The sequence below is a fragment of the Triturus cristatus genome, chromosome 5_2 (genome assembly GCF_964204655.1).
Source record: "Triturus cristatus chromosome 5_2, aTriCri1.1, whole genome shotgun sequence".
Lineage (NCBI taxonomy): Eukaryota > Metazoa > Chordata > Amphibia > Caudata > Salamandridae > Triturus > Triturus cristatus.
Window position 1 is genome coordinate 860,402,587 of NC_140588.1, and position 25,979 is coordinate 860,428,565.

A 25,979-nucleotide genomic window follows, 5' to 3' on the forward strand; every position below is an offset into this window, starting at 1 on the left:
CACCCGGGATAGAAAATGCTGTTTTGGGCTTGGCCTCCTCAGCTAACCTGATTTGCCAATACCCAGCAGTCAGGTCAAACGTACTTAAGTAGTTGGCCGAAGCCAACCGGTCTATAAGTTCGTCTGCTCTCGGTATCGGGTGGGCGTCAGTCTTAGTGACTGCATTGAGGCCTCTGTAGTCCACGCAAAACCTCATCTCTTTCTTACCGCCCTGGGTGTGAGGTTTCGGCACGAGAACTACGGGACTAGCCCAGGGGCTGTCCGCGGGCTCAATGACTCCCAGCTCCAACATTTTCTGCACCTCTGTCTTGATGCAGTCTCTGACATGATCAGGCTGTCGATAGATTTTACTCTTTACGGGCAGACTGTCCCCAGTGTCGACCTCATGGGTACACCAATTGGTCTGACTGGGTGTCAGAGAGAACATATGTCGAAAGGATTGAAGAACCTGTTTACAATCCTTACGTTGATGTCCAGAGAGGCTGCCGCAAAAGACAACACCATCTACCGACCCATCGTCAGGGTTCTGAGAGAGCAGGTCCGGGAGAGGGTCACTCTCCTCCTCCTGTCCCTCATCTGTGGCCATGAGCAAGCCCATGCCCTCCCTGTCGACATATGCCTTGAGCCTGTTTACATGGAGCACCCTGTGGGGGCTCCGGGGAGTTCCCAGGTCTACCAAGTAGGTGACCTCTCCCTTTTGCTCAATGATCGTGTGGGGCCCAGACCATTTGTCTTTGAGTGCTGCTGGGGCCACTGGCTCCAGCACCCACACCTTCTGCCCAGGCTGATACACAGTCAGGACAGCCTTTTGGTCGTGCCAAGCTTTTTGTAACTCTTGGCTCGCCTCAAGGTTTTTAGATGCCTTTTCCATGTACTCAGCCATCCGCGAGCGGAGACCGAGCACATAGTCCACAATGTTTGATGCCGGCTTTTTGAGAGGTCTCTCCCATCCTTCCTTTACCAAACAAAGGGGTCCCCTTACAGGATGTCCGAACAGAAGTTCAAAAGGGCTGTAGCCAACCCCCTTCTGCGGGACCTCTCTGTAGGCGAACAAGAGGCAGGGTATCAGGACATCCCATCTCCGCCGAAGCTTTTCAGGTAGTCCATGAATCATCCCTTTGAGGGTCCTGTTGAATCTCTCAACAAGCCCATTGCATTGTGGGTGATAGGGTGTGGTGAATTTGTAGTTGACACCACACTCCTTCCACATAGCAGTCAGATATCCCGACATGAAGTTTGCACCTCTGTCTGAGACAACCTCCTTAGGGAAGCCCACTCTGGAGAACACTCCAACTAGGGCTCGTGCCACAACAGGTGCTGTAGTGGTCCTAAGGGGAATAGCTTCAGGATACCTGGTGGCGTGGTCCACCACCACCAGTAAAAACTTGTGCCCTGATGCTGTCTGGGGTTCCATTGGTCCGACAATGTCGATCCCCACTCGTTCAAAGGGTACCCCCACCATCGGTAGTGGTATAAGGGGGGCCTTTGTCGTGCCACCTGACTTACCGCTGGCTTGGCAAGTGACACAGGAGCGGCAAAACTCCTTCGTATCTTCGGACATGTGGGGCCAGTGAAAGTGTGGAACAATCCTGTCCCAAGTCTTATTCTGGCCTAAGTGACCTGCAAGGGGAATCTCGTGGGCCAAGGTAAGGAGGAAACCTCTCAGAGACAAGGGGACATCCAGCCTCCTGGTCGCGCCAGGCTTGGGGTCTCTTGCCTCGGAGTACAGGAGTCCATCGTCCCAGTACACTTTGTGGGTACCTGTGGCGTTCCCTGCAGCCTCAGCAGCAGCCTGCTGTCTGAGGGGTTCAAGTGAGGGGCAGTCTAACTGTGCCTTCCCCAGGTCTTCCCTGGAGGGTCCCCCTGAGCCCAGAAACTCAACCTGACCAGGTTCAAGCTCTTTCGGCTCAGTTTCCCTCAGTTCTTTAAGGTCAGCCTCCTCAGAGACTTGATCCACGACCTGGGGCAAGGGGGAAGGCGAAGCCTTACCCTTACTGCTCCTTTTCTTGGAAGGTGTCTGGTCCGTTCTTCCAGGATCCAGCACCTGTTCAGTGGGGCATCTTTTGGCCTGTGACCTGGTCACAGCAAGGACATGTGCTGGCAAGCCTAACATTTCCATGTGAGTCCTCTGCTCCACTTCTGACCATTGTGACGTTTCCAAATCATTGCCCAACAGACATTCTACGGGGAGGTCTGAACTAACCACAACCTTTTTCGGGCCACTTACCCCTCCCCAGGAGAAATCAACAACTGCCATACTGTGATTGGTAGTGACATTGCTGGCATTGGTCACTAGGTAATCGGTACCTAGCATGATGTGACCAGGGTCCACAAAGTTAGGCGTCACCATGGTGACACTGGCACAAGTGTCCCTGTAGGCCTGAGCCACTTTTCCATTGATCAAAGGTGTCTGCCTGTATTTGCCCAAAGTAGTGGGACTGGCACCAGGGGACATATCCATATCCCCTGTACAGACAAGGACGGCCTGAGTGAGCGTGCTGACTAAGTCGTCACTCCCCTCGGTTCCCAAGGTTAACCCAACTAATGCCTTGGGAGGCGCACTACCACTGCTGACTGTACTAGGGGGTGCAGGTGCCTTAGGGGCTGCAGTGGCAGGAGTTTGCCCTCCTTTCTTGGTGCACTCACTAAACCAGTGAGTCTTACTTTTACAGTATTGGCACCACCTTTTCGACTGGCCTTCTTGAGTCTTCTTCTTCTGTGAAGCCTGACCCCCACCCTCTTTAGTTTGTTGGGGACCTGTCGAAGACTTCTGGTCATTTTGTTCGTTCTTGTTACTACCCTTTTGGTCTGCTTTCTTCTGACCACCCTGGTTCTGAGTCTGGTTTTGCTTGACCCTTGTTCTGACCCATCTGTCTGCCTTCTTTCCCAATTCTTGGGGAGAGGTCAGATCCGAGTCGACAAGGTGCTGATGCAACAATTGGTTCTGACAGTTGTTTAAAATCTGTTCTCTCATGATAAGATTGTACAATCCTGTGTAATCAGTAACCTTGCTACCCAGCAACCAGCCCTCCAAAGCCTTAGTGGCACAATCGACAAAGTCAGTCCAATCCTCAGACTGAATTTTCTGGGTGTCCCTGAACAGTACCCGGTACTGCTCGGTGGTTAAGCCGAACCCATCAATCAGTGTATTCTTCAGGACTTGGTAGTTGTTCGCATCCTCAGCTCTAGTAGTGAGGAGCTTGTCTCGTCCTTTACCCTCAAAGGAGAGCCACAGTATAGCTGCCCACTGACTTTGGGGGACGCACTGGACAGTGCAGGCCCTCTCCAAAGCAGTTATCCACTTGTGGATGTCGTCCCCTTGTTTAAAGGGGGGCACTATTTTACTCAGGTGTCTAGTATCTATACCCCTGTTTTTATTTTCTAATGAGAGTGCTGCCACCAGTGGGATCTAACCCACTTAATTTCTGCTCTCGGGCTAAGGCAAGCCTTTCTTTGGCGAGGGCAAGTTCTTCCCGCTCGATCCTCAGATTGACTTCCCTCATCTTCGCTTCATGCTCCCTTCTCCGAGGGGACGTCATTCCTCTCTGAGAAGATGCCTGAGAGACATGTGTATGAACAGATCTGTTAGAGCCTCTGGAGAGAGACCTAGCTCGTCCGTTCCCAATGTTAGGCCTGCTTGAGCATGGGGCCGGGGCTCCCCCGGTTCCATTCTCATGCCTGCTTAAGTTGGTCCTCGTAAGCCTGCCGACTACCACTGGACCGTTGTTTGCCTCGTCTCCTGATAACTCCTCCTCATCTTCCTCCTCTGTATGGAGGTCGAGGTCCGGGTCACCAAGGGTTCCCTCTAAGGGAGGCATGTTCCCATCAGCATTGGGGGGACCTGTGTTAGAGGACCTCCTAGCATCGTACGTCTCTAAGAGACCTATCAGAAATGCGATGGTAGGGTTAGAACCCTGGTTTAGCTTCCTGGAGGCACACAGTTGTCTCATCTCCTTGAAGCTAAGAGCTGCATATCGTGACACGACCTGTGGAGGGTCACTGACCACTAAGGGAGTCTCTGCAGACTCTCCGTGGACTGACATGCTTTCTAGTGAGGTGTAAGTGATGCACCTACCTACACTATTTGTTTACCTACTGATCCCTTGCTAAGAGTTGTAGTCAGGGTGTGCTAAGTCCTGTTACACTACAACAGCTGGTTCAGTAGAACTCAGAGTATTCTAAGTTAAGTTATATGTACCTGGGTACTTATGTGATCTTTCACTTTGATATTCTTAGGATACGTGTGTGGTAACCAACAGCAAGCTCAAATCCCAACCGCTGCTCACCAATGTGAGAAGTTGGCCTGATATGTAGTGCTCACTATTCTAGTGATCACTGTGTATCATTCCAAACGACCCTTATTGATGATTGGTTGTAAGTCAACCTTATAGACCAGCTATCCTAGTAGCGTGGATGCGAGCAGTCTTTAGGCTAAACTCAACAGGGCGTGTTAAGCCAGCTGTTTACCATCACATATACCCCTTGAACACCCAGTGAAAGGACACCACACAAGCTGTTATGAAAATAAAGGACATTTATTTATAACAAGACTACCCTGGCTCTTTATGAGTCAGAGAGCTAAGCACACTACAAAACTCTTATGAAAATACTTCTGGTTGCACAATTTACACAAGTGCCCGGAGGGCACGAAACCATATACACTGCAAGTGGAATGGGAAAGGTTAGATAGTTTAAAGTTACTGATTCCGGAGGAATCCGATCAGTGGGACTAAACGAAAAAGGAACTGGACACTTGTAGAGTGAACCTACGGTGGAGCACCGAGATGCTCGAGTTACCTAGCCCAGAGGCTGCGGCTGAATGGGGTTCAGCAAGATGTCGGGAGTCCTCGTTGTAGTCTCAGGAGCCTGAAAGAAGAAGTTGCTGGCAGGCGACCAGTGTCGATGTTTCAGAGAGATCCAAGCCTGGATCGGTGATGAAGGAAACCTGAAAGCAGAGGGGACTCAGTTCTCAACCGCTAGCCAGCGATCGTGTGGGTACCAGGAAGGTACCGGCTGAAGTCACCTCGACCAGGTGAGTGGATGACGTCGGACTCGGCTGTTCCTCGGACCAGGAGGCGCGGCGACGACCAGGATGGAGGGCGAGCTGTCCCACGCAGGTGTCTGCTGTCGATGATGCTGGGCCCAGGAATGGGGCAGCTGGTCTCGGCAGTGGCAAACCCACGCGGTGGAGTCAAGATGGCGTCGGGAGTGGACCAGGAGGGTCCGAGGTACTCCTCTGTTGAAGGGGAGCAAGAGCCAGTCTGGAGCAACCAGACCAGTGATGAGAGTCTGTCGTGGTGCGTCGTGAAGAGGGCCACCAGCCGGTCGGCGAGTGGTCGGACAACGCGGTGAGCAGCAAGGAGCAGAAGGGCCCCCACGCAGATCTCGTGGATGCTGGGGAGGCAGACTTCGGTGCTGGAGCCGCTCAGGGTTAGGGCTTCTCAAACCCTAGGTGCACTCACTCGAGGGTCCCTCGGTGGGTGTGCTAGATAAGCGTCGTGCAGGTTCTGAAGATGGCCGGTCCCGCAGGTCTCGTCACACCTACGAATCTCAGCTGAGCCGATGATGTAGGTAGAGGTCAGAGATGGCAGGGAACCCGGGTCTCGTCGAGCTGGGCAGTCTTGATCCGTGGGAGAGACGTACAGCAAACCGCAAGCGCTTAGGTGGTGCCTGCTGGTGCAGGGTGGCTACTCCTTAGCCACAAGGGAGAGTCTTCAGAAATAGTCAAGAGTTCCTTTCGTGGAAAGTAGTTCAAGATTCAGAATTATCCAATTTGGGAAGGGGACCCGCTCCCACCTTTATTCTAGGAAAAAGGGGCTGGCCCGTGACTAGGTCCTACCTATGGGTGGGACCAGGAGGGGGGTGGTTACACCCCTATCCTTTGTCCGGCTTTGCCCCATCTCAGGGGCTGGTGTGCCCCCGAAACTGGTTTGAGCCGGGCTATGCACAGTGAGCACCGGGGTGCCACTTGCAATCACCTTCCATTCAGCCCTGCCTACCTGGGATACACAAACCCTGTCTGGGATGGTGCTAACACCGCCCTTGACAGGAAACCCTTTGTCCAAGCTCCCCTCGCTGGAAGGTCTCCCAGCAGCAGGAGGTCAGACTTGTGTCTGGTGGCAGCATCCATTTTGTGATGCTGAGGCTTGAGTCAACTTTTAACCGGGGTTCAAGGTTACTTCCATGTCGTGTCCCTCTAGAAGGGTGGAATGCTAACCCCGTCGCCAGAACTGGCGAGGGGTTCGTATTCCAATTCGTATGACACCTTACTCGACATGTTTGGGTGATGCGATGCCAAAGTTAGCAAATAACCGCGAGGATTATAATGCACTTTAAGGTAGTTGGCCCGCGTCACCATGGAACGGCTATTAGGATTTGGTTCCGCAAGCCGTCGACGGGCTCAGCTCGCGCCAGAGCACCATCTCACATGATTCCCAGCACTCTGCCTTCAGGATTGATAAGGCCTGCCATAGGAGTGACTGACAGGAATCCATGCGTCCATTTTAGGGTTAGGTATAGGAATACTACACCTACAGCAACGGGTGATTACACCACCTTGCCCCAGCTGTCGTGCAGCCAGTTGTGTCAGATTTGGGCGGCCATCCAGGGGTGGCACAATACATGCTGCAGCCCCTGGTAGGCCCTGGGTACACCGATGCCCTGGATACCTGTGGTATGCTGATACAGGGACTGATAAGGCGGCCCAGTTCCAATTAGTGGATGCACCTAATGTACATGTGTGTTAATTTCGAGAGAGAACAGCTAGGCTGTGGGTCTGATTGGCAGGCCCGCAGCCGGGGAAAGTCGTAAACGAATGAAGCAAAAGCAAAAAATCTGGGTGATCATAGGATTGCAGACCCTACTCTCCTACAGTCACCGACACTGTTTCTGCAAGACCCAGACATCGACCGGCTCCGTCGCCTTCACTGCAACCTGCCAGCACCGCATGAAGCACTGCCTCACCCCGCACGCAAACCTTGGTTTCTTCGAAACCGTCTCGACGATCGTCACCAAGCCGCTGCCTGCACCAAGTCATTAGGGCACTGCACCCTGTGTTGCTTCCATTTTGCCACACAGCCGCAACAGTTGCCCCGACTGACTCGCACCAATGTGTCGGCCGCAAACAGAAAGGTACTGTTCACAAGTCTGTCAATGCAGTCGGCTGGTACAGTTACACTGTTGTTTTCAGCAGTGCTGTAGACCCGGATGGAGCTACCGACTTGGAAGAACTGTGTTTTTGGGATATTTCTACAATTTTGAGGTTTTCTTGCAAACTGCATACTTTATTGCGGATTTTTGTTGTTTTTGGCCTTCTTTGGTTTAAATAAAGATTTGCTTATTTTTCTAAACTGGTGTGGTGTCCATTTGTAGTGTTTTCACTGTATTAGTGAACAAATGCCTTACACACTGCCTCTGAGATAGTCTGCCTGTAACAAGCTACCATGGGGGTGAGCAGGGATTATTTTAGAAGTGTGCCTCCCTTACCCTGACTAGGAAGAAGGGTCTCTGCTTGGACAAAGGTGCAAACCATTGCCAACAAGATACCCCCATTTCTAAAAATGTGTGTAATATATTTTCTGTAACCCAAACTTTGAAAGATGTTAAAAAATCTAATAAAGATGATAATTTTTTTTAACAAAGATGATGTAGTTAGTTGGGCTTGATGTACAAAGGCATTTCGCAGTTGCAGAGGCCAGATTTGGCCCATGAGATAGCAAAATAGCTTTTCAAGTGTGCATAATCCAAAATGAAAGTTCCTAACGCATTACCTTATCACAGTTTGGGGTTCAGACAAAATACTTGATCATTATGTGGATATGGCATGTAATGGGTGTTCCTTCTGCTGGAGAGGAAAATACATTTACAACTTAGAGATCTTATAAAACCGATCATGACTCGTTCGGAGAAAAATTGTTAAACATGTACCAACTACATGTTATAGAAAAGATGACTAAAACAACAATTTTTTGTTTCACTATTGTAAAAGCATGCAGAAATAGTTTAGATTGTATATCATTTGTGTCATCAATATAGGTTGTGATATATTAAAGAAACGTACTACATTTTATTAATGTGTGATAGAAAATGTGTAAAATAGTGAACTCCTACATTATCGAGTTTATCTCTAATCATACTTTGTTATCATCTAAATGTGTACACAACAAATTAAAATTTGTTAACCATCAGATTTCACCAGAATATGATGTTGAATTCAATTCAAATGTATTTTTCTCGTGTAAACGTGCACACCAAAATGATCAAAGAAAAGTAGGTGTGTGAGATTTGGCACCTTTGGTATGGTTATCCCTGACTTTTTGCCTCTACCTACTGTATTTTTGATACTGTGCTGGATTTTGGGTTTTCTGACTTAGATGCTTTGGGCATTTTGCCACTGCTGAACAGTGTCAAAGTGTAAGTGCTCCATGTGTAAATTGTTATTACAATTATTTCTCCCTGATTGGCATATTAATTTAATGTCTAGTAAAGTGCACACTGAGTGTGCCAGGGCATGTCAATTAAATGCTACTAGTGGGCCTACAGCACTGGTTGTGCCACTCACATGAGTAGCCCTGAAAATGTATCTCCGCCCTGCCAAAGTAGTATCTGTGCACAGTTTGTTAGCTGCCATGTTGACCTGGCAAGTACATCTGCTTGCCAGGCCCAATCGTTCCCTTTTCTTACAGGTAAGATACCCCATGGTAGGCCCAAGGTACCACCATGGGAAGGGCACAGTGTATGTGAAAGGTAGGACATTTACTGGTGTGGGTGACATTTCCTGATAGTGAAATCCTGCCAATTTAGTTTTTTACTATTGAAAGGCTATGTGTTCCATAGGATAGAATGGGAGGGTCTTTGTAACATCTTACAAGTTTAACTTCCCATTGTGACAAGATAGGGAAATACAGTTTAGTCTCTCTGAACTCGAATTTTCTGTTTGAAAATGCCACTTCCAGAAAGTAGGCATTTTCTTGTTTAACCATTCTGTCTGCCTCTGCCTGTTTGTGGATTGGCTGGCTGGTGTGCATTCACTATAGTTAGCCACTGGGGTGGGGGTTGAGGTGTGCCTGGCCATAACTGGATGACTCAGAGCTGAGTTGAATGGGCCTTGGCTGCATTTAGAGTAGTGGGAGGGTATTTCCTTGCACCTGAATAGGGCTTGTCTCCTTTGAACAATGCTGTCTCCAACCCCTGTGGTCATACCGCACCATTGAGGACAGAACTGGTTTGGACTGGGCTCAGAGACCCTTGCACAAAGAGAACAAAGTCAAAATGGGATATGAGTAGTAGACCTTACACACCAGCATTTTAGATCACTTCTGTTCTCAAGATGAACCTTTGCCAAGGAGTAGAAGTGAAGAGCTGTGAGGTGGAGTACTGCCCCTTTGCTGTGTGCTGTGTTGGGTTGGCCTGCAGTTGCTTTTTCTGCCAAGGAAAGGACAAAGATGGGAACCTTGCTGTGAACCTGCTTGAAGACGATTTCTAAGGTCCTGTGTGTGCTGGCTTCCTTTTTTGAAGTCTCAGGGACACAAAGACTTCACCCCCAACTATGTCGCTGAATGTTCTAACCTGCCAGGAGGTACCTATTCCAGTTGTGGTCCTCTGTAGTTTGTGCCTGTTGCTAGGAGCTGAATGAAAAGAAGAACTGAAAAAATTGATGCATTGCTCTTCTTGCGGATGTTTTCTGACGCAGCACCGCCATGCGTGAAGAATCTCTATGCATCGCTGCACTGCTGCAGAACCGACACAGCGCCTTTCATGGCTGCAAGAACTGACGTGTCTATCGATGGAAGCTGAAGAAACCAGCACAGCGCCACTCAACGTCACCGCATCGGTCACCGACGCATCCCGGATTTCCATGCATCGCACCTGTGCAACAAGTTTTGGCCTTGAGAATTTGGACACATCTACATGTACTTTGTGAGAAATCAAGCATACATAGTTTTGTATGGACCAAGTTGTTTCAAACATTTTTAAAGACATATTCTTATTACATGTATTTACATTTTTTGTTGTTTTGGTCTTGTTGTGTTTAGATGAAGATACTTTATTTTTCTAAACTGGTGTGGTGTCCATTTGTGGTGTTATCACTGTATTACTGTGTGTTTCGAGTAAGAATACTTTACACATTGCCTTTGGGATAAGTTGGCCTGCTCCTGTCAAGCAACCCAGGAGGTGAGCAGGTGTTATCTAAAGTGTATATCCCCTATACCCTGACTAGAAGCAAGGGTATCTATTTGGACGAAGGTACCCACGTCTGCCAACTATAGACCCCTAGTTCTAACAAGGTGTCACAGATTCCTATCTAATGATTTCTTTATGAAATATAGATTTTATTTTATATATGTACTAATGCCGTGCACTCAGAATTAATTTAGTTTACTAATGTTTTAAATGTAATTACTCGTTAATATATTCGAAAAAAATAAAAGTCTATCATAATGACACATATTATAGCGCTTAGAGACCTGAAGGTGATAACGCGCTCTATAAATGCCAATTAACATAACATAACATATTATTTGTGAACCATAGTAAATGATTTCAAGTGCATCAAAAGTAATACTAGAATATATTTTTCCCATTATATTATCATGATATAAGGTAGGCCAAGCTGAAATTGGGAAGTTTCTTGACTTGGTGAATCCAGTGTTAGTGAGAGAATTCCTCAGAATAACTAGTGACATTAAATAGTGTTTTCTTTCCTGAGTTCTCATGTACTGTACGAGACACTTTGCTACAATATTTGTTACAATCCTAACAAGCTGCTTTGGGAAACTGTCCTCTTGAACCTGCCTATGTGTTTTTGCTAAAGATGCATTGTTCTAACATATATCTTACACAGGATTGCTTAAGGACTACATAATGGTCCAACCTATTTTCCACACTTTAGGGTTTATTGATAAGACCCTTACGCTGCCGGTATGTCACTTTTTTCCATATTAAAAGTCACGCACCGGCAGAGCAAGAGGCTTGTAAATCTTGTCTTATTTATGTCACCTGACATCAATCTTAAATGAACTGACTAATGGACTGGGTGGTCTGATCAGATGAGGTGATCCTAGGAGGTGCCACCCCCAGAACTTTAAGAATATAATACTACTCGATTTAACAGACATTCACAGTTCGAGCAGAGCAGTTGTTGGAGCTGGATGGTGATGGATTGGCTGCTCACTATGTACTTACTTGCGCACATCTTTGCAGAACTTGAAAGCCTGGTTTGCCTGATGCGGACTCACCTGGTGTTCTCTACAATCTGACACATATGCTGTGTGCATTTAGTGGTGTCTTCCTTACGGGGAAACTGCTATGAACTGCTATGAACTGACATACCTTATGTCCTTTCCTGAACTCTTGAGCTTTAGTATCATATTTTAATACTATATTAGAATTTTACTAAAGTGACATTATGTCTGCCTGAGATGCACTTGTTTACCTTAAATTCTGCTAAACTAAACAAACTAAACCATCATAATGACTCAACTATCACTATTGTCTCTCACTATTTGAGTGTGCATTCCTAACCTATTAACCTATGACAAATGAACAGAGGCGGTCCTGTTAGAGAGATCTCAGAACTTCAAATGCTAATGCTGTTATTTTACATTACTTTAACAGAACTCTTAGTGTGTTTGATTTTGGCACGCCACCGTTTCTTCAAGGAAGTTGACCTTGCTGTGATAATCTTCTATCTTTATAGTATTGTATTGAGAGTAACCTATATCAGTCTTGTTAGAAATGGGATTTCTGGTTGGCTAGGGCATGCGCCTAAGCCAGGCAGAAACCACCACTCTAGTCAGGGCAAGGGAGTTACAAGCTGAAGATAACCCCTGCTCACCTCCTTGGTAGCTTTGCAGAGCAGTCAGGCTTATCCCAGAGGCTATGTGTAAAGTGTTTGCACAACACACTCACTGCAGCGACACACTAGGCGCACAACAAAAGAAACTCCACACAAGGATAAATCAAAAATAACCTTTGTATTACTCATAAAACTCATTAGAACGCAATCACAAATATACACTGTGCCACCTGGCACTAGGCATTACTTTACAGGGGATTATATACATTACAGGGTCAATCGGGCCACTGTCATAACCATTACACGCGTAGTGAAAATCACAACCAACCAGTACCTACTGGTAACATTGCACATAGCATAAACACACTATGCATAGACACCTTAGGCATCAGAATACTAGCATGACCTAGTATAGCATACTACGCAAAACAGAATCAGCAGTAGTACAGCACATCACAGGATTGCCTAGCATAGCATATTAGGCACACATCACCATAACAGCACCAGTGCCCCACAGTAAACAGGGCACCACACTTGTGCATCTGGCAACTTCCAGTAACTGGCAATGTGCCCTTACATCAGGGCATCACATAGAACAGTCCCGTAATTACCAGGCCACTAGGCGATCATCCAAAACCCACGGAGCGCACTGGCTCGTACTTGTAAGCCACACCAGGCCCGATAATCCTGGCAACCATTAGGTATACCATGGGGACTACTGTACTGTCTTGGCCGCTCTGGGCCCAAGGCGCTGCGCGCCTATCCTTGGGAGTACCACACCATTAGGGTGCTCCGTATTCCATGCAGTGGGGGCCTATGTTGAGGTTTCACCCCCTTAATACCTAACAAGAATGGCTCCAGTGCCCAGTGCAACAAGTAAGGGGGCAGGGGTGCAGCACACCCAGTCTCTGAAAATTAAGAATGCCTCTGGTTATGCATAGACCTCGCCATCCCGTCCCACAAGCACTTCACAGCCAAGGCAGCTCACCTAGGTTTTCTCCCTGCAGCAAACTGGAGTGTGGCAGCCAACAGTCGCACAGAGGGGGTGCCGCTGCAGAATCAATGATCCCACACTAGTGAGGAGACCTGCCTAGGTCTCCCACCACCGCCGACAGTCCTCACCTCCCTTTTGGCCTCCGTGGAGACTCTACAGGCTTCTATGCTGGGGCCGCTTTGCATGGAGCTGCAGCCTCAGGGCCTCCTCCTGGCTGGCCCCACTTTTCTCCTTCGTTTCTCCAGCCTTGCGGCACCCCGTTGGGCGATGTCGGCAACCTATGTTGGTCTTTCCAGGGAGCTCCACCCACGACAGGCTTCTGACGCTGCCTGACTTCCGACAGAGGAGGTCAGGGACCTCACTCTCGTTGAAGACACAGATGGTGGGGGTCAACGAGGCTCGGTCCACAATCAGGCACAGCCCCTGCCTTGCTTCCGGCTTTCCCACCGTGGGGCTGGTTGCCAGTTCAAAGTTCACTAATGAGCGGCCACTCTTGGATGGCAGCTCTTTTCGGCCCAATTTAAGATGACTTCTCTCGCACTGAAGGGGAACTTGATGTGCTCATCCTGCACTTCTCTTCCACTACAGGAGAAAGGGACTCCCAAGTGCTCCCAACTACTCCTCTGAGAGCGCTGTAGGCCCAGGGAAATGGGTACAACAGGCAGCACTCGCAAGACGCTCACACCTACAGACACCAGCAGGTAGCGCTTCCCTCCAAGAAGTGCACAGGCAGGCCAGCACACTGGGGCTCCAAGACGGACAGCAGACCCCTCAACTGCCAAGCAGGGCAGCAGGTCAATCCCCAGCGGTGGTTCCTCCTGGCAGTCCGGCAGCCTGCAAGCCACATGTTGGCACCAAGCAGTACTACAGCACACATGGGGTCACAGCCCCAATATTTATACACACTTAGTCTTTGTTCTGCCCTGACACAGGCCACTGGACCTAGTCCAACCAGTTCTGGTAGGCACTTCACAAGTGCACAACACTCCCCATTGTCAGGGTAGGCTCTGGCCCCAGACACACCACGGGGGTGGAGCCAGCATTGTGTAGTGCAGGCATAGTCCTATTCAGGCCCAGGTGTTACTCCTCTCACTACTCCAAATGCAGATCAGTCTCTTCACCCTAGCACTGACTCACTTAGCCTCTCTGGAGGCACTGCACTCACTCCAGAACCAGACATGCAATACACATAAGGCAGGTGCAAAAAAGAAACATAGCACACAGAAATGCTCACTTCTAAAAGTGGCATTTCTAAAATAGTGATAATAAATCTGCGAACACCATTATGCAGCATTTATTACCACTATTCCAAACATAGCAAACTTGATCACGCTACTCCTTGTATAATTTATGCGTGGACGCTGAACGAGCAAGAATTTGGACAAGGTTTTTTCGCTTACGGGCATGATGATGCCCTGGGAATTCCCAAAAGCATCCGGCGGAATAAGCTGGATTGACTACACTGACTGTCGCAGAAAAAAGATTTAGATGATACTTTTTCATAAGCCCTGGTGAAGTTCCTACTGTTTTGGAATGAAACGCGTTGGCTGAGCTGTATGTGCTATTGAGAGAGAAAAAGAAAAGAATAAGTACAAATAAAGGTTTTGAAACTACACGAGTGACTGGACTTCCTTATCTGGCATAACCCAATCCGCTTCACCAATTAAGGATCTGGAACCCAGAGGCACCACACAGAGGCTGTTGCTGGAGAGTTAGTGTGCAGGACTTTGATACTAATGAAACTTGCGTGTGGTGCTGAGCTATAAGTCCGCTGTTGGGTTCTCTCTTATAGACAGGCTTACTTCAGCCCTGCTTTGGCCTGTCATGTGTTCTATACAGGGCCCATTTCAGTTTCCCTATGTTAGCCTAATTTTGCATGACACAGGCTGCATTAGCTGTGCACATTTTATTACATAAACATGTTTGTTTCTGTGCCTCATTATATTTTCACACGGACCCTGCAGTTGTTTTATTGTTCTGGTCTTTCTCTGGATTTGGTCTGAACAAAAGACACAGTCAAACAACAATGTCCCTTGTTATTGTGTTCTGGTTAGGGACACCTAGACACTACGCAGAAATTCATCTGTTTCTTATGAACATGTAAACCTTGCCATTTAGGTACACACAGCAATGTAACACAGAGAGAGAGAAACAGATATTTTCTGAGAGGTGATCACAGCTGTGTCTGTGATATAGAATGTTCATCTGTGTTTTCTAAGGTACGGGTCCGTCGCAAAACCCAGGGATCCATGCTGTAATATCAGTTTACTTCTGTAGAATGGGAGGAGGGTTACTCTACTCTGTCTTACAATATACCAGAGCTTTTCATAATATACAGTCTATTGACAATGCGGATGGAATTTTTGCAAAGCAGTGGTTTTCTGATTGTGGCACGTATAATGCATTCTAGAGCACAATAGTTTTAATCAACACTTCAAACTTCCTTTTTGTCTTTGTCATATCCTTTTGTGGGTGAGTGTGAGTGAGTGTGTGAAAGGGAGTGTCCTTTTACTGCGATTCCTTAGAGGGTCGAGAGTGTTGTGTTGTGGGGTGTCAATTCACTTGTCTCTATAGCTATGAGTTGGATAGCAAGTGAGATGCTATAGCTAGTCAGACTTGGGCTCATGGTACTGGGGTGGTATTGTGACTCAGTCCCTATTCACTAATGTTCTATGGACACAGGCATATTTCTGTCCCTGAGCAGAATCCATCCCTGCAACAGGCCCTGCCACTTTCAAATCTTCTTCATCTCTGCTCTACCTAAAGACAGCTCCAGATATGCTTCTGTCTGCCAGCCAGCTCATACTCCAGCTCTGCTCCAGATATGGGCTTTCCCAAATATAATAAAGCTCCGGTCCAGATATGGGATTTCCCAAATATAATAAAGCACTGCCCCAGAACTGGACCCCAGCACTTTGCAGAGTGTTATACATATGTATGTGTTCATCCTTGTGCTGTGAAGCACACCTTTCCAGCGGGAATCCTGTTTGTAACATGTGTAATGCTCAGAAAGAGATGAGGATTAATTCCCATGTCTAGCCCTTGACAAGAGTGAAGCCTAATTATGTTGGCGCCTCTATTGAAAACAAGTGCATGGTTGTTTGTCTACCATTCAGCAACATCAAACTCAGATGGAAATTCACTTAACATTTGTGCCAGGTTTGATTCACACAAGAGATACTAACCCATCAGAAGGTATTTTGTTGTGTTTTTTTTCATTATGGTTTGCATTTCAAAGCTGCCTAAAGTATTTTAAACTAGTGCTATGTTGCTCGGTTATGAATTTACCTTAAATAAATGAAAAGACAAGTGGCAGTTGGCAAAACAGGAACAAGGTGATCTAATCAAACACTCAGCCTGGGCAGAATGCATCTACTGAAAATCTCTTGATGTACAAAGTTTTAGCCATCCGTTTATACACTTCATGAGTAACAATGAAACAATGTTCTACATTCCAAAAAAACTCAGTTGTAGATCAAAAAACGTGAGCATCTGATAACTACACAGATGACTCTCGACCTCAGGGAGAGCTAGTGTGGGCCCTTGCATATGTGTTCAGATGTCTGACATGAGGAGTATGTGATCACTACATGTGGTGTGCCCGAAGTGCCCTGAATGGTTGACTGTGCCTATCTGCATGTGGTATCTAGCTTTCTGGTATTTCTGGAGAATGCAAGCCTTTGGCCAAACAGATTTTATTAGGACAATTATCTCAGACTTGTTTCTGGTGCAACTATCCATCTGTCAAATCAATCAGGGTTTTCCCTGGGTGCGTGTTTGTCTTTGGTTTATGGTGGACCCCACCTGTGACCTGTTAGGACATGGGCATGTGTCCTAGGACCTGCCTGAGCATGTATCTCTGACTCGGGGTTAATGGAGAGGTCACCGTGGGTGCTTCCAACAGCAATGATGTGAGTTCATAGGAACTCCTAAAAATAATATGGCAGCAACTGGTATAATTTTTATCGACATTATCAACATTAAGCATAAAGTTATCATTTTGTACATTTGTGTCATTCATACTGGTATTAACAAGGTTATGTTTGCTCTGGTCTGAATGTACATTGATATTGTTCTTATTTACAACAATAATATTATTGTATGTGCATGGATCATGGTACACATTGGTATCATTATTGCTGATGTTGGCGCTGCTGTGCGGGCACAAGTTACGGTATACATTGACATTGCATTGACGAGCACTGTGTGGGTGCAAGCTGTGGCAAACATCCACATTGCATTTACTGATATTGCCGTTGCTGGGCGTGCACCTATCATGACATTGTTTGACATCGTATTCACCCATTCCGACATCTAAGTACTACATTATGCTACTTTGCGTCACAGGCACCCCAACTGTGTTACATGGGCATCCCCATTCAACCACCTATGGGTTTTATCACAAATCCCTGTTAATTAACATTTGTCGAAAGGGTTTTCTGCAAAAAATTTGGCAGGCACATCAGTGGAGCAAGTTACAGATGTTTCCACATTTTTCAAACGTTGCACTAAGCTTCAGCAACGAGGGATGCTGTTTGATGAGCCAAATGGATCCTGGGTATGCCTCTCAGAACAGTGCTGCCTTCATCAATAATCGAAAGATCATGTAATTACAGTACCTTTTCAAGTCTTCAGTTACAATGAGGGACATGATTTTTTGTAGTACACTGATCTACTGTTAGGCACCTCTTGCTAATATGTTGATGTGCACATGATAATTTAGCTTCCTGCCTATAATAAATCCCAGTGAACTAACCAATTTGACAATGGTTGTCTTGCGTTTGAGAATGTTTTTCACAGCAAGCCGGGTTTGAATTAGTGTGGTACTGTTGGACCTGGCCCTTTCTTTAGGATCACCCCCAAACTTTTTGCCTTTGTTCTTACACCCAATTGGCACATTTAATGTACTTGCAAGTCAATTGTGCAGTGGAACTACATGTACCCAGGAGTTGGAAATTACATGCTACTAGTGGTCCTCCAGCACTCATTTAGACACCCAGTTATGTAGCCATAGAAACATGCTTCAGGTCTGCCATTGGCATCAGAATGCAGTTTTAAACTATCAATATGACTTGGCAATATAAACCTCTCGTCAAGCTTTAAACTCCAGTTTTATTGCATATAAGTTTACCCTATGGTAGGCCCTAGTTAGCCCATAGAAAAGAATGCATTGTAATCGAGAATGCTCTTTAATAGTAAAGTCAGAAGATTTTAAGTTACAATTTTGAAAATGTAACTTTTAGAAAGTTGGCAGTTTCCTGCCCTAACTATTTGGTGCCTGAAACCTGATCCTATGTCACATGACTAGGTGTAGCTGGCAGTTGCTCTTTGTATATTGCTCGCAGACGGTGAGACAAAGAAGCATAGATGTTGGCGGGATGGGCCACCTCTGACTTGATGAGTGGGAGGAGCTTTCACCCACTACACATACATATCACAATGACTGTGTCTGAACACACTTATAAAGGGTTTGATCCAAGTCTATTGTGACCCCAGATGACCTGGCACAGGGCAGGGAACAAGGAAACTTTAAACACCTCTGGAGTAGACACTTCTAGAAACTTCTATTTCAAAGTAGGCCATATGTATAAATATAGGATCTCACATACCAACTCTTCACTACACTCATGGACCTGTGGATACTACAGAAGAAGGGCTGCTGTGCTCTATCAGTGCCAGAAGAACTGTTATTTTGCTGCCCTGGAACTCGGCTGCCCTGCTGCCTGCTACCCTGCTTGCTGAGAAGGAAGTCTGGACCTGCACTCCCAGGCTGACGTGAGCAGGGTTAGCAGACTGACCTCCTTTTCTGAGCTACAGGGACGTAACAAGCTCCAGAGGCCTCCTTGCATCTGGCCAGCTGACCTGCTGCTAGGACCTGCTACTGGACATGCAACTTGACCTGCCTTAGCCTGGCTGGACTTTGCTTGAGTGAGATCCTGACGTCCAAGTGTCCTGAAGCCTTATTGTGGTGTCAGGCGAGCTCCCCACTCAAAGAAAGGAGAAATCCTGAAGTTTTGGGTGTGTTTGGGCCAAGGTCTTGCTGCCCTCGGTGCCCATCATCACAAAGTTCTGGTGAACTCAACTCTTGAAACCACAGTGGCTTCCTGTGATGCCCTGTAATGCAAAACCTGTAATTCGCGCTACGGCATTGAGAGCCGTGGTGACCGCTAATGCAAAGCACCAGCAGCGACCACCTACGACACCTGACAGAATCTTTGCGCTACAGCAAAGTCTATGCATGACACCCATCTGCTCCTCACAGCCCCATCCAACATGAACGTAACTCTTCACTGTGGAATTTTGGAGTTAATTCTTTCAGCTGGACTAACCTGGTCCCTGTATCCACCCCATACTCCATTGTGGTCAGACAGACTTTCACCCAGTCTCGCACCACCAGATAACCGCAAGTTGCGCTTTGTGCCTTTAGGCACTATACTTACCTAAAATATTTGAAATTGCATATCTATAGTTCTACTGAATATTTTTTATCATTCTGATCTCAAAACCTTATTACATTTTACTCTTTTTTTCTAAATTGATGCGGGATTTTTAACGTGCTGTGTTTTTTACTTTATTAATAAGTGAAGTGCTGCATAAATAATTTACACATTGCCTCTATTTTAAGCCTTACTGCTATCATGCCAAGCTACCAGAGGGTTAAACGAAACAGGTACAAATGAGGTTTGCTTGTTTTTCACCCTGATGAGGATTATGATTGCTGCTTGAGTAGCGTTCTACCCCCCTCAACCAGTAATCCAATTTTCAACAGGCTATATGAGGATAAATTATCAGACGCAACTCTGGAGATTACTTGAAATTTAGTTTGAGCTGGATGGTTGGTTCTCATCCACACCTGAAGGTATCCAAGTGAGTTTAAAAACCATGTGTGTCCTTCAGTGAGGAGACATCCATTTATAACTGTGTACCATTAGCATATAAATAGAAAAAGATGTTGGATTGCCTGACTCAGAAGAGAGCTGTGGAAGGTGTAGTGTTGAAGAACGAAGAGGTTCAAAATAGTGTTTGAGAGTTTCACTCTTTGTGAACAATTGTCTAGGTACTATTAGAAACAGAGCTATGTCACATTTACCATATCTCTTCCAGGAGTTTAGAGGGTGGTATGGCTGATCAGGCCGAACACTCTTGCCAGTCTGAAGGAACAAAAAGCTATTTTTCACCATTGTCTAATGTGCTCAGTGCACGTGCAGTATCCACTGTTAGTAGCATTGCTGTTTCTGTGCTGAATAAAAATCATATGGCCATATAGGAAGTTGTGATCTTTAAGGCATTTTTAAGTTGTTTTTGACACAGAATTCAAGGACTTATGCCATGGAAGGGCATGTAAGTTATTTAAGTCTACAAGGTCCACATCAGGATTTTTTTTTTTAAAGGAATGTCCTGTTCAATTGTTAGGCAGTCAGGTACGATCTTCTGTGTCAGAGTGGTGCTAATTACATTTTTCAGGTAGGGTAGCATATGATTTGCAAAATTCTTTGCAAGGGTAGCATCTAGAAAGTGATATGAAAATATTGGTCACTGGGGATATATTTATGAGCTCCATTGCGTCGCTCTTGCACCTCAGAGAGTGGTGCAAGAGCAACAACAACAAAAAAAGAGATTAAATGAAGCCATGCAAAGCCACTTTGCGTGGCCCTGAGTGGCATTGTAAATCTCAAAAAATGCAACACAGAGCACATTGGTGCGCTGCATTACACTGAGGCATTTCTATGGGTGCTGCCTGGGGGTTTCCATGCAAAATTCAATGTTTTTTTATTCATTCCCAGATTTACCATAAGTGTAGACCTGGGAATGCACCAAAAACCTACGCATCCCCAGGTGAGGCGTGACGAGGAGAATTTTGTTTACTTCTCCTCTTTTTCACCTTTTTTGTACGTTTGCTGCACTCTGCAGCACACAAAAAAGAGGAAAATGCCTCTGGGGATTGTTTTTGTGCAGGAAGTTGCTCCTTCCTGCACATAAACAATCCTCCTTACAATGCAGGCACCCTTACGCCATGGTACAAGGGTGTCTGCAATGACGCTGGGCAGCAAAAAGGGAACCAGTGCAGGGGAAAAGGCTGGAATGCAGCATATTTTAAATAATGCTCATTCCTGCCCTTTCCCTGTCAAGGCGACTTGCTGCGCTGCACTTGTGACCTGGCCATAAATATGGTCCTTGGTCCTTGAAAGGTGTTCGTTCTCTTGATGATATGTGAACTAGAGTATGTCAGATGTTGGGGACAGGAGAAAGAGATACATCTTGTTTATTTTGTCATTAAACAATTGGGAGAATTGCGCAAAGTGAAGAATTGTGCACAGCATTCCTGGATGTTAAGAAGTTAAGGAGTGGGTGGGAGGGACTGGATTTTAAAATATTGCTATATATGTAGTTTCTTGCTTTGATCTCCGAGCTGTAGAAGGCTTCGATGATGTGTTTTTTATACTTGTCACACTTTGTTTACGTTTGAAGAAGTAGGTTCATCAGTCATGACGGTGTTAAAAAAACATCCATGATCCAGTTTGCCTCTATATTATTTGGGATGGTCACTATTTCTGTGGATATACGACTTGCATAATAAAATCCCTGAAATCTCTGACCCATTCCTTCATTTTTGTGTTGGATTGAAAAGTGTAGTTCTGTTGTGTAGGAGACAGAAGGTTATAAGGAAGCTATCCAACCAGTCAAATGGTAGGCATTGACAGAATTTGCATAGGGGTGTTGTCGAGCTTAAAGAGAGACAGTTGAATTACTGTTGTTTAATTCTTGCCTGCCAAATGAAGATTGAGGCTAATAAAGAAGTTGTTATATGAGATTGACATTTTATTTCATCTACTATATCTACCTATTCTGCGATGAATTAGAGATGCATTAGAAATGTAGAATAGTATGGACTTCATTGCCAATGCTTTAATGTTGACTGACAGGCCCTTGACTGAATCTTGACTTTGCTGTTGCTGAAAATGGAAATTGTAGCCTTTCAAAGGATGAGTGTTGAGATCTTCATCAACAGTTTCTTATCACTATAAACCTTCCTTCCTGCTAAGATATTCAGCTCCTTCAGAAAGGTTCCATTCAAGAGGGAGGAGTGATGGGAATGAAATGGAAGGTCAGTTTTAAGACACTCCTTTCAACAGCATTGGTCCACGGTGAGTATTTCTGGTAATTCTCTCACCACCTTGTGCTCAAAGTTCTTTGCAGCAATTTTAAACTTTTAAGAAGGGAACAATATATAGTAAGAGCGCGGTCCATCTTCGATCAGCCTCTTGTACAGGGTAGTTCTGACTAAGTAATCCATCTGGTATTTAATGTCTAAACTGAGTGGCTCAGTGATTGTTTTCCCTACCCACCAACCCAAATTGCATTAAGGTCCATTAACTTGTTCTCTCGAGTTGATACATTTGTGTGTGGGGTACTTGTAATCAGTGCCTAGAGCCGGCCAGCAATGTAACTAGAGAGGGGACTTATATGTTATATATTCTTTTATATTTACAGTCCTAGAGCCAAAGGTGTAGTGGGATGACTTTCATGTATCTGTCATGATGCCTTCTGCATCGGATATATTCTTGTATTGCTGTGGGGAGCTGACCAAATACAGTACACTCAATTATCTCTCAAAATACATCATACTTGAATTGTTATTCTTTTATTTTCATATGCTAAGGGAAAACTGGACAATACGTTGTATTCAATAAAATCTGGTGAAATCCATAATCAGGGACTGAAGTCGGCAATTTCCATGAGGAAAGTAATATTGTCTAAAACTTTGTTGAAATATTTACAGCGGGATTTTCCAACTTGCTAATATTAATTATAATTGTTACTTCACGGGGGCGGACCTTGCAGAGATGTATCTGGGCAAGGTCAAGAACAGTCATGACCTTTAGAATGCACGGCTATCTATTGTGCCCATCGAGTAGTTCAGAGAGGGCGGCATGTGTTCATTAATAGTTAACAGTCTCCGTGTTCTGTCTCCATGGCTCTGTGGAAGCCATCACTCAAACACCATGACAGGTAAAGAGGCAGAAAGGAACATGCCCACGTTGTCAGTTTTAATAATAATTTTCTGAATAATTTATTCAATTTCAAGAAGAGTTTAGCCAGAAGCGCTACAGGAATTCGCTTAAATAAATATGTAAACTAGTAAATAAATACAGCAATGTAAAAATAGCACGCAACAAAAATGTTAGTAGATAGATGTAAATTAGAAAGAATTGACGATATCAATAACATTTCGTTTTTTTTACTGAGTAATATTATTCAACTTTATGAAATCAAATGCACACTGCAGTTCTATATCTGTTTACAGATATTATTTCCTTCACTTCTCTATCATCCGTGTCTCGTGGCGCGTTGCAAGTTAATTAAGTCATGAATGTACCTTCTGGCTCATTATATACTCAATGTCCGATTTGTCTGAATGATTTACATCAGAATATCCTTTGACTATGCATTGCATTTAATCATTGTGCCCTTAAGATAAACAAAGACAGTACATTAGTTAAAAAAGACAACTGGTCCTTGATATGTACACACATGTATGACCTTGTCCGTTGACAAAAACTTTGCCACTATGATTTGGTGGTTTATGGGGCATTACATTATTTACTGTATGCATGAGTCATTAGATGAAAGAACAGCTAACCTTGAACACATTTAGTTGTAAACAACTGACGCAGCAAATCAACATACCTAGAAACATTTATGGGCTACAGCGTGAGCTGAATACGGCGGACAGGTTGTTTTGTTTTGTGGTGAACTCAGTCCCTAAGATATTGGCCAATTTCTGTTTCCATGTCACGGTGCAAAGCAGCATTTATAGCATCATAGGCAGTTTAGTGAAACACAACTGTGCACCCATCACATAAGCAGGCTTGCGGCACACGGCTCCTGGTAGAGGTTTTAGACACAGATTGACCTCTACATACACCTTTGTTAACAAACTTTATAATATTTAACAATGAATATCAAAGTTCCAAATAAACATGTTTCAGTATATTGACAGTGAGATTCCCTGCTCCAGGATATTATTGGCCAAATTGCAAACTTACAAGAGACGATAGGATTACGCTCAGTGATGTGATCATTGATGTAGTTTGGGATGTCATTAGTGATGTCGTCGATGATGTAATTTAGCCTTTGTTTTTTTCAGTGAATTTCTAGTTTTTAAAAAAATGTATGGTAAAATCTCAACACCTCATTCTTGCTATAGTGTCACTTTAACCTTTGTTTTTTCAGTGAAACTCTGAGGTTGGTTTCAACATAAAGTAAGATATATTACCATATTTAACTATAATGCCACTTTAACATTTGTTTTTTACATTGAATTTGCAGGGGTCCTGAAGTAATCAATCAGTAGAAGTGCTGAAGTAAAATAACAGTTTATTGGTAACCTCCTCCAGCCGTAGGGTATAGGTGTGAGCACTACCTCTGCTACACCGCATCTGACTGGAAACATTCTCATGGAATACAGAATACATGTATCACTCTACATTCTATCCCAAACAACTTACCACATTACTGCACATCCCTTTCCTTTAAATAAAACACACCTATATCACTCCCCTAAAAGAAAATTAAAAAGAAAAGAAAAGAAACTTAAGATGGAAAATAAATTCAACAATTTCAAGTGGAACACACATAGTTATCAAGTTTCTTAGGTTTAACAATGTCTCTACCAAAACTACTAATTCTTCCTTCATTAGAAGAAGGTGGATTGTCAGGATGACTGACAACAATGCTACTATCAACATTTTCATTTTCTAAATCTTGCACAGGATTGTCAGAAACTATAGGATATGAAACATGGCCACAAGTGAGATTGGAAGTAAGCCACCAATATTTATCTGACTCATCACTAATACTGATCTCAGGAGTAGTTTTACTAAATCTTCTTTTTTAACAATAGCAAGTTTGCTCATGTGATAAACAGATCCATCAGATAACTGGACCATATTTTTATTTACTTTGACTACTTTCTTGGGCAAACTAAACCTCTTTTTCCCTTTAGCAATTATTTTACTGGATTTAAATCGTACCTATTGACCTTCTTGTATTATGACATTTTTAATACCATGCTTTTTGTTGAAATCTATAATGTTTTTCTACTGTGAAGTCATAATTCATTTTTTAATATCCTCAGCTTGCCAATCTACTTTGTTGCCTTTTTTCATCCAACCAGGATTGACTTTTGAAAGAGGTATTCTGCCTCTCATAACACCAAAGAGGTATTCTGCCTCTCATAACACCAAAACAACCAAAACCATTTGAGTTGTGGATTGTGACTCTGTAACTTCACACCATTTTCATTAATTTATCATCTAAATTATTTTTTGTTATGCAAGGCTTGCTGTAGGGTACCTTTCATAACTCTATTGATTCTTTCCACAACAGCATTCCCCCTAGGATGATCAAGTGCCGTGAGTTTATGCTCAATACTAGCATAGCTCAGGAAATTCTTCATCTCTAAAGACTTGAATTGAACACCAATATTGGTGAGTAAAGCTTTTGGGAAACCTTCTCCAAGAAAAATACTCTCTAGAAATGTGATAACTTAACACCTGTCAACCTTTGCTACTATCTCCAATTCCAGCCATTTTGAAAACACATTCATTAAAACAATAATGCATTTCTGAGAACCATCACTCCATGAAACTAGACCTATTATATCCAGAGCAATATCCTACCATGGCAAGTTAGGACATGCAAGTGAACTTAAAGGAGTGTTTAAAGTTTTCTGTGATTTGTCTGCTGTTTTACAATTAACACACGATCTGACTAAATGTTCAGTATCAATATGCAATTTTAGGCCACCAATACAAAGATTTGACATTGCGTTTAGTTCGAGAAATACCAGGATGTCCCTCGTGGCAAAGTGTGATAATCTTACCTCTTAATTCAGAAGGTGGAATAATTTTTTACCCTCTTACCAAGACCATTCCTTAAATAATCAATTCATTCTTACTTCCCAAAACGCTTTTCATTTTTTATACAACCAATCCATCCATTTTCAACCTTAGTTTTTTACTGTTTCTAAAATGTTGTCATTTAAATGTGCATCTGTCCATTATTTTTCTTGTAACCCTTTGCAGTTCTCATTGACAAAAATTCCAGCAACACACACATCATTCCAAGATTTTGTGCCAATCACTCTTAAAGGCAGGGACATCCTACTTAAAAAATCTGCAGTTG